The sequence below is a fragment of the Chrysochloris asiatica genome, unplaced genomic scaffold, assembly GCF_000296735.1.
Source record: "Chrysochloris asiatica unplaced genomic scaffold, ChrAsi1.0 scaffold00032, whole genome shotgun sequence".
Lineage (NCBI taxonomy): Eukaryota > Metazoa > Chordata > Mammalia > Afrosoricida > Chrysochloridae > Chrysochloris > Chrysochloris asiatica.
The window spans coordinates 14560420-14570962 of record NW_006408550.1 but is presented as its reverse complement, the minus strand read 5'-3'; the positions used below and the strand labels follow the sequence as shown (position 1 = coordinate 14570962).

Sequence of the window (10543 nt, the reverse complement as noted above, 5' to 3'; positions counted from 1 at the left end):
GTGGTTCAAGCTCACCAGCTTCTTATCAGAAACCCTATACAGGGTCACTATGTGTTGAAATTGACTTGACAGCACTTAACAACAACAATGTGTTATCTATGTTCTTGTCATTCAATCCATAATGGTTGATGGAAGCCTTTGATAGAGCTGGTTTCAGTGTCTATTAGGACCACAGACAGTTGGGAACAGGGTGAGTGGTTATGAGAATTTCCATTAAATGAATGCTAGTCTGGTGGCTTAGCAGGTTCTGGAGGTCTGGAGCCAAGCCTAGTTGAATACAGGCACCAAACAGCAATGTCAGTCTCAACTTCATACTGAGGTGGCTCACTCCCCACACAGTTCCCAAAACCCAGAGAGTAGGGTCTGTGATAGGGGTGGATGAGGGTGGGAGTAGGCCACATCTCTGGTCACCATTGGAATATGGGGGTAAAGAAGGAATCACACTTTTCCTGTTGACTGTGTGAATTTGCATATCTAGCCCGTCTTGTCACCAAAGTTGCTCACAAAAGTTCAAGATGGTCATTCTGCAGCTGGCCAACAATTCATCAGTCATCTCCTTCTCTTGCCATCCCTACTAAGCTTGTTCTCCCAGAAAGCACTCAACCCATGTCTCTAACCTTTCCTCTGAAATTCAGGGTTCCAGGATTTTCATCAGGTCTCTTGTATGTTTGTTGTAGAGTCCATGTAGTGTGTCTGCCTAGTCTGCTGTATTGCTGAAAATACATATATCACTTTTGTGAATATATATGGAGCTCTGGTAGCGTAGTGGTTACAAATTGGGCTGTGAATCACAAGGTCAGCTGTTTGAAACTATCAGCTGTTCCGCAGGAGAAAGATGAGGCTTTCTGCTCCCGTAAAGATTTACAGCCTCGGATACCCTGTACAGGGTTGCTATGAGTCGGTTCCAACTCCATGACACATAACAACAACAACAACATATATATATATTATTGCAAATTGGCTGACAGTTTACAAAGCAGATCATCAGTTTTACATTCAACAATTCATGCACATTTTGTTTAAGTTTACTGATTGCATGCGATTCCCACATGTAACATCACTTATCCTATTTCCTCCCTGTATTTCTTGTTTCTATTTTTCCTTCTTTCCTAAACGTTCTGCATTTTGTCCTTAAGGGAATGCTGTCTTTTATTCTCAAATGGTTAACTATTTAAGGTGTCCGTACCTCACTTTTTGAAGCCTCTTTCTGTGAGGGAATGAAGTCCTTAGTCAGTAATGACTGTCAAATTGCCCATAAGGAGATCCTGTTGAGTTATCTTTCAGCATCATTTGACAGATGTGATTAATTAAGAGATGTCAGAATATGCAGGTAAAAATCCAGAGAAGGCTTTCCCAATAGTCACTAGGGAATGTAACATCAATTCTTCTTGAAAAATTTTGCTTGACCATCAGTCAGTTATTCCTGGCTATAATAAGCGCATCCTTGACATTGTCACAATTGTTCTATTAATTATTTGCTGGTATGCTCCTAAATTCTTTTAGTAGATGTTATTTTTCAATGTTGACACGATTTATAGTTGGAAAAGGCAGTTTATAATATTATTTAACCAGTGGATTTAGAGACCTGTTGCCTTTTAAGGAACGGAGTGCTCCTAATCCATTTATCAGAAGAATGAATCTATGTGTATAGAAAGATCGATGGATCCATCAGTGATGGTGCTCTGAAATAAAAAAGCCTTGAACTAACATACAATACAAAGTTTGCAATGCCAGCATATTTATTATTAATGAAACATTTATCACTAAATACTGCTAAAATAATAGCTTAGTTTTATAAGAGCACTATAGGATAAGCACTGAACTGCTAATCACAAGGCTACCTGTTCAAACTCACCAGCTGCTCCTCAGCAACCCTATACAGGGTCACTATAACTCAGAACCAACTCAGCAGCATTTAACGACATAGTCATATACACATCCCAAAATGAAATGTTCCATTAAGGAAGACATGTACTCAATAACTTTTGATGATCTTTGCTTCCTTTGGCTTAACTGCTTTCATTTCCATATTTATGACAACTAATAAGGAGAGTAATTCTAGACATCTTATATTAAATGCCTCTTAAATTAAGTTTCTGTAGGATAAACATTGGATTGTAAACCACAAGGCAGAGTTATGAGGCTCTCTACTCTCACAAGACTTACCACTTCAGAAACCCTATATAGGGTAACTGTGAGTCAAAAAGGACTTGATGGAATTTAACAACAAATAGTAAGTCTCTGAGACTGTAAATTAACAACAAATAGTAAGTCTCTGAGACTGTAAATCTTTATAGGAACAGAGAGTGTCCTCTTTCTCCCATGGAGTAGCTGGTGGTTTTGAACCAACAACCTTGCAGGTAGTTATCCAATGCCAAATTCACAGTGCCATCAGGGCTCTTTCATTAGTCGTGAAGTAGAGGACAACAAACAAAATCAAGAAAAAGAGGATTAATAAAACTATTGCGGTACTACTATATCATAACATAATACCACAGCTCTAGCAAACAAAATAAATTGGTTGTACATAGTGAATGGAAATGTATCTATACTATCAAACACAGCAATCCCAATCATAGAAATATTCTATAGAAAAACTATCATGAGTTTATAAAACGTAAATGAAAAAAGATTTATGTCACAACACTGTTAGTACAGAGCTGGGAATACAGCTTAGAAAACAAACAGATGGTGAATTAAAAAACAAAAAACAATAAAACATTGGTTGAAATTTTCCCAAATTGTTGAAAGCTATAAAGTCAAAAGTTCATAAAGCTCAGTGAAATCCAATTCAAAGAAAGTCATTTCTACACATGATATTCAAACTGCTAAAAACAAAACAAAACAAAAAAAAACTAGAGATGTAATCAGAAATTAGAGTAAAACAGCAAATAACATGAATTTTCATAGATTTCTTGTCAGAAAATCTGAAGCCTAAAAAGCAACAAAAATCTTTGAATAGGTAAAAGAAAAGAAATGTCAACTAAAAATATTATATCCAGAAAAAAAACATTCTTCAGAAATAAAAATGAAATAAAAACATTGAGACAAAGAAAGCTTAAAGACTGCATCCACATCACCAACATAGCTGCTATAACGGAAATAGTAAATGAACTTATGCACAATGAGGGAAATACTACTGGGAAACGTAGAATTTCAGATCATAAAGAAAACACAAGAGGTAAATATTCATAATTGTATTTATTACCTTGTTCTAAAGTATAGTTAGTCTACACATAGCAATTAAAAGATATTATCAAATCAAAATTTTTATAGGCTAAGCTATATTCTAAGTGGAGTCCTGGTGTGGTGCTGTGGGTTAATGTGCCAGACTGCAAAGCCGTTTGAACTGCACAGTTGTGCCCCCATGTAAACTATCACTCAATTCACAATAAAAACTTAAAAAAATAATAATAATTTATATAGAGGTCAAAAGCAAATGAAAAATTACATATACCATACAAATAATACTCAAAATATAGTAAAATACTCATATAATGATAACAAGGTCAATTTACACATGCAAAAAAAATGTGTTGTTTTTCGGTGCCATCAGATCAGTACCAACTCATAGTGATCCTATGCACAGAACGAAATGCTGCCCAGTCCTGGGTCAACGTCACAGTCATTGCTACATTTGAGCCCATTGATGCTACCACTGTACCAATCCATCTCATTGGGGTCTTTTTCTTTTTCTCCAACCCTCCACACTACCAAACATGATATCCTTTTCCAATAACTGGTCCCTCCTGGCAATATGTCTGAAATATGAGAGATGAAGTCTGGCCATCCTAGCTTCCAAGGAGAACTCTAGTTGTACTTTTAGCAGTCCATGGTACTTTCAATATTCTCCTCCAACACCATAACTCAAATGCATCAATTCTTCTATGATCTTCCTTATCCACTATTCAACTTTCATATGAATATGAAGTTATTGAAAATACCATGGCACCCTAGTCCTCAAATTGACATATTTTTTCTTCAACACTTTAAAGAGGTCTTGTGCAGCAGATCTGCCCAATGTAATACATCTTTTGAATTCCTGACAGGTGCTTCTATGAGTGTTGATAGTTGATCCAATTAAAATGAAGTCTTTGACAACTTAGAACGTATAACATATAACAAAGTATAGCAATGTTAAACATATATGCTCCTAACAGCAAAGCTTTAAAATAATGAAGTAAAAACTGATAGAACCTACAATAGAATAATAATTAAAGACTTCAAGACATCTTTCTCTAAGTAATAGATAGACGATTAGAAAATCAGTAAGGTTATAAAAAACCTGAACAAACTATCAACCAACTTGCCTGAGATGAAATGATAGAACACTGTCTTCTGCAACAGCAGACTATACTTCCTTTTATATGAACGTCCATCAAAATAGTTTCTATTGCAAACAACTAAACAAACCTTAAAAAAAAAAAAAAATGTAATCATATAAACTGTTTCTTTTCAATCAAAAAAATAAGAAATAAAATAAGATTTCCAGTGCAGTTTCATATATATAAGCCAAAATGAATATTTAAATAAACACTATATACTTTTCAGGAGTCCTAGTGTGGCACAGTTGGATAAGCACTGGACCACAAATTCAGGTTGAGCCACAAAGTTGACAGTTCAAACCCACTAGCTGTTCCTTGGAAAACCTATACAGTATTGCTATGACTCCGAATTGACTTCACAGCACTTCACAATAGCAACGTATACTTTTCAAGTTCATATACCCAAAAACACTGGTGCAGAATATTTGTGGAGTAAGGAGAGAAATGACAACAAATGTCAGAGAAAAATGATAAAAGGAAATAGTAAAACAATAATAATAATTCTGTGCTAGGATTCAAGGAATATTCTTACATCAACAGTATGAATCTAAGATGCCAAAAAGGGAAGACAAAGGGCATGATGACATGGTTACATAACAGGACAACGTGCAAAAAAAAAAAAAAAACCACAGGCAACTGGTTAGCAGTCTGTTTAGTAATTAAGAAATGGAAGGTAAAGCAATGATGGGCTACAGGCTTTTATCTATTCAATTAGAATTTTTAAAATAATATACAGAACTGATAAAGTGGAGTCCTGGTGTGGCACTGTGGGCTAATGTGTCAGACTGCAGAGTCATTTGAACCTCAAGGTTGGTGATTCAAGCTCACCAGCTGCTCCTTGGAAACCCTATACAGGGTCACTATGGATTGGAATCGACTTGACAGCACTTAACAACAACTACTGATGACGTGGAAAATAGAAAATCTTGAAACAGGGCTTGTGAGAGTACAAGCTAGTTAAACACATTTGCTGGGCAATTTGGGAGCATCTGTTAAAATCTGGGGAGCCCAGTGGTTCCATATGGTAAGAACTGGACTGCAAAACTCAAGGTCCACAGTTTGAGCCCACCAGTTATAAAGTCCATAACAATTTTACTCACAATTAAGCCTGCAATAAATTTGCCTTTTCATTTGTACTGGGTCAATCTTAAGATTCCAAAGCTCACTAATAAATGCATTATGTATTGGGTAAGGCCAATGTAAATTAGTAAAACACAGAACATTAACATACAATTCTTTACTTTCGAGTATATGTTGCCCTTCTGATGGGAAGGCCAATTTAGAGTAGCTGTCATATATAATATTTTATCATCTTTGCCTTCAAGTATGTAGGGCACTTCCAGCCAAGGTAACACATGGTTGACAAGCAGAGGTCCTTGAGGATGTACTTTAATTAACAAGTATAATAAATGTTGAAGTAGATAGAAGTGACATAATTCAATTGTGTGCTTCTAGGAGGCTTAAAAGAGATAGAATTTCTGCAGTGTCATTCACAAAAAATAGTAGGGAAATCTATTGTTTATGGCGAGTAAAATGCTAAATTTAACTAGTACAGGCCTAACTGACTACATTACCTTAACCGTACATTCTAGGTATCTGATAGTATTCCTCTGTATGGATTTGTCTAATCAGTATATTTCTAATTTGAACTGTTACAAAAGGACTGTAGTGTTTCTTTAAATACCCAAAATGCTTAATTAATATCTTTGATATAAGATAGATTAGCAATATTCACTCCTTTTTATCTCCAACTTTGCATTCTCATGGAAACCAAGACATAAATGATGACAAAGTAAATAGCAGGTTAGGGCAGGGTAGACGCACTTGGTGTCAATACGATAATAACTTAATCAGAACCAATGAATGCTTTTCCCTTGAGGTCCTTCTTCTTGCTTACACCACTGTCCAGGGCCTGTTATGTATTCCTGCCTTTCCCTTGAAGACATGAGAAACCCCTCCAGAAAGGGACATTTTAAGCTTCATTCCTTCTGGGTTTATTGCTATAACCAGAAACTGTTTCAAAAATCAACGAAGCAGATATTTTGTACAAGCAATGACAGACACAGTGCTGCAGCTCGCAGGTCCTCCTTCAACAAAGGGCTCGTTGTTCAACTGTGAGAAGCCTGGTTAGCTGATCTCCTCCAGCTGTTAGTTTCTTCAAGGTCAACCTCAGCTTACAAGCGAAGGCTCTTCTTCTGCCTTGGCCTACAGCCAATGACTAATTAAAGCTCAAGCAAAGGCACTAGTCACTTTTGCCTAACACAGCCTTCTGGGACATAAATCTTTACTCCAAGGTTCCCCACTGGGCAGGCTGGGAGTCTTAGTTCTGCATAGTCCTCTAACTGCCCCTTCCCTTTAACTTTCATCGGTGTTACTTTCCAGTAAACTTTTGCATTCCTACCTCTGTCTCCATGTCTGATTTCCATATAACCCAATGAGCAAATACCAGTAATAGTCTGAGAACTTAGACAGTAAGATGGTGTTTGGAGACTGGCACTACCTAGGTAGCAAGGTGAGCCCAGTCCTGATGGGTAAGGAGTGCATGGCACAAGAAGTCTGTTAACTCTTTAATCTGCGGTAACCTGGAAGAATATGCAGTGGAGGTGTGTCATAGGTTGAATTGCATTCCCTCAAAAGATGAGGAGTCCTGGTGTGGTGCTGTAGGATAAGCACTGGCCCATAATGTTTGTTAAAAGTGCAAGATCAGCTGTTTAAATCCACCAACCGCTGCTCTGAAATCCTATACAGGATTTGTCGCTATGAGTTATAACTGACTCTACGGTAGTTAATAACAAGAGATGTGTAAATTTGGCTGGGTTAGGATTCTCAGGGGTTGGACAGTTATGTAGTGATGTAATGTGGCACTTATGTATGTGATGAGTTCACATGATGTGATTTCTTTTGATAAAACAGCAAAAGGACTAAAGGTAGACTGCAAAAATCAAATCCATCACAACCTGATGCCATGTAAGGAAGTTTCCCAGGAGTGTTTCTCCGCTCACTTCTTTCTCCTTTACAAAGATAAAAGAAGAGAGAAGTGAACAGAAAAACAGATCATGGAAAAAAGAGCCAAGAGTAGAATGTATCCCTTAGCCCTGTGGTTCTGCACTGTGAAGCTACTAGACCCAGAAAAGGATGGATGTCAAGACGCATGGAGATCTCCAAGGAACACTGAGCCTAATGATGCTGACACGAGACAAGGGTCTTCACAGAGTTGGCAAAGACAGAAAATCTCCCCTCGAGCTGGCACTCTGAATTTGGCCTTCTGGACTCCTAAATGGTTACAGAATAAATTTCTGTTTGTCAAATCATCCAGGATTTCTGTTTTAGCAACACTAGATAACCAAGACACGAGGTATGTCCTTGATAGTGTGATGTTTCAGGGATTTGAACTAGAAAGGGGAATTAATGTAAAGTTGATGGAATTAGATGCTTTTACTAAGTTCATTGCTGCTCCAAAAGTAGATCATGAACCACTGGGAGCTATTAATAAACAACTGAAAATTAAATATATGAGCAAGAGTATCTCTGACAACTGACAATAAATCCTTCCTCATGCAGTGAGCAAGCAGACAAAGATGAAGACCAAAACTAATATTCAGTAGTCAAGAGTTGCTGAGCTTTAGTGATAGTTTAAGGTAGGTTTCTAATACCAAAGTCAGGACCCTAGTTGGGAAATTCTGGGCCACTGTCATATAATGTAGTGACATCTAGGAGGTTACTGCTGAAGATTTTGAATCCACAATATTCTGGGAATCTTCTGAACCTATGGAATGCCCCATCCCTCTTCATTAATAGCCAGCACTCTTCTGATATGAAAGATATGAGGTATTTCTTCCATGTTGTTGTTGTTATGTGCTGTGGAGTCAGTTCTGATTCATAGCGACCCTGTGCAGGGTTTCCAAAGCTGTAAATCTTTACGGGAGCAGAAAGCCTCATCTTTCTCCCGCAGAACAGCTGGTAGTTTTGAACTGCTGACCATGAGATTACCAGCCTGATTTGTAACCACTACACTACCAGAGCTCCTTACATGCCAATCAATAAATACTTCCTTAGGAGCATCTATGACCTCTTTTCCTGAATGACAGAACTTAAGATACAACAGAACCGAGAAATGCTTGGTCTAATAAGGGAGAAAATAGACTACACACCAAAGGCAGTATGACACCCAGTCTACATGCATAAAGGTGTCTGGGGAATGTTTGTGGAATTAGATCCTGTGTGTTCAACCGAGGGCCCAGCAGGTAAGACTAGGTAAGGAAGGCAGAGCTTATTGACTTGAAGGCACTTTCTTTAGATAAGGAAGGTGGTGCAAATGTTCTGCTAGAGTTGGATCAAGAAACCTAGGAAAACTTGACACTGATTGAGTGAGGATAAAATGTCTGAATTGCTATGACACATGGTAGAGGAAGGGATTGAAGGGCTCAGGGGAGTGGGTCTGATGGAATCGTTTATCATGTGAGGTCATAAGAACCAAAAAATGATCACATTTATTAGAAGACTTAGTGGACACCCTATTCACCAACACAGTAAGAAGTCTCCTAGTATGTGAATCATTAGCTAATCACTAAAAGGCTCAGTGAAAGCTCTCCTCTGCAGGCCAAGTCTGACGGTAGAAGCTAGTAGGGAAATTGGCTTGCTGGTAGCAAAGGGCATGGCAGGGCCCTGAAGCAATAAAGGCCAGGTGGTGTAGCTTAACTGCTAGAAATCTGAGAATTATAATTATTTTAATAAGCAGAAAAACCAGAATGGCAGTCAGCAGTGTTGAACAATAGAGTAAGGCATCCCTTGGGACAAAATATAAGCTAGCATCCATCAAGAGTACTACTTATTATACATAATCAAAATTAAGCAAGGGCGTTGTTGTTTTTGTTAAATGCTGTTGAGTTGATTCTGACCCATAGCAACCCTGTATAGGGTTTCCGAGGAGTAGCTGGTGAGTTTGAACCACCGACCTTGCAGTTCAAATGGCTTTGCAGTCTGGCACATTAACCCACAGCACTACACCAGGACTCCAGCTGAGAATAGTGATCCCCTATAAAATGTTTACTTGTGCTTTATTAACTATGCAAAGGCTTTCAATTGTGTGAATCATGACAAGCTATGGACAACATTGCGAAGTATGAGTATTCCGGAACACTTCATTGTGCTCTTGAGGAATCTGTATGCGGACCAAGAGGCAGTTGATTGAACGGAACATGGGAACACCGAATGGATTAAAATTAAGAAAGGTATACAAGGTTGTATTCGTTCACCATACTTATTCAACCTGTATGCTGAGCAAATAATCCGAGAAGCTGGGTTCTATGAAGAAAAACGTAGCATCAGGATTGGAGGAAGACTCATTAACAACCTGCAATATGTAGATGATACAACCTTGCTTGCTGAAAGTAAAGAAGACTTAAAACATTTTCTGATGAAGATCAAAGGGCACAGCCTTCAGTATGGATTACATCTTAATGTAAAGAAAACAAAAATCCTCACCACTGGACCAGTAAACAATATTCTTATCAATGGAGAAGTGACTGAAGTTGTCAAGGACTTCATTCTTCATGGATCAAGAAATCAAATGACGTATTGCATTGGGCAAATCTGCTGCACAAGACCTTTTTAAAGTGTTGAAGAGCAAAGATGTCAGCTTGAAGACTAAGGTGCGCTTGACCCAAGCCATGGTATTTTCAATAACCTCATATGGATGCAAAAGCTGGACGACCATAGAAGAATTGATGCTTTTGAGTTATAGTGTTGGAGGAGAATATTGAAAGTGCCATGGGCTGTCAAATATATCCATTTTAGAAGAAGTGCAGCCAGAGTGCTTCTTGGAGGCCAGGATGGCCAAACTTCATCTCTCATACTTCGGACATATTTCCAGGAGGGACTCGTCACTGGAGAACGATATCATGTTTGGTAAGGTGGATGGTCAGAGAAAAAGAGGAAGACCCCCAACGAGATGTATTGGCCAAGTGGCAGCATTGAATGACTCAAGCGTGGCAACAGTAGTGAGGTTGGCCCAGGTTTGGGCAGCATTTTGTTCTGCTGTGCATAAGGTCACATGGGCTGGTACCGACTCGATGGCACCTAACAACAACAATATAAAATTTAATGATCTCTTGCCTGATTTGAGGGTATGAGCCAGGTTTCAGAACCAGAACTTATTGATGAAACAAGTGATCAAATTCCCAAGAGAAGGCCCCTACAATCTGGTAGCCAGTACATAG

At 38.3% G+C, this 10543-nt stretch overlaps 1 pseudogene; it reads left to right on the top strand.

Moving 5' to 3' along the window:
• The first annotated feature begins 8502 nt into the window (after positions 1 to 8502).
• The window catches only part of LOC102821375, a 64763-nt pseudogene continuing 62722 nt past the window's right edge, over positions 8503 to 10543 (top strand).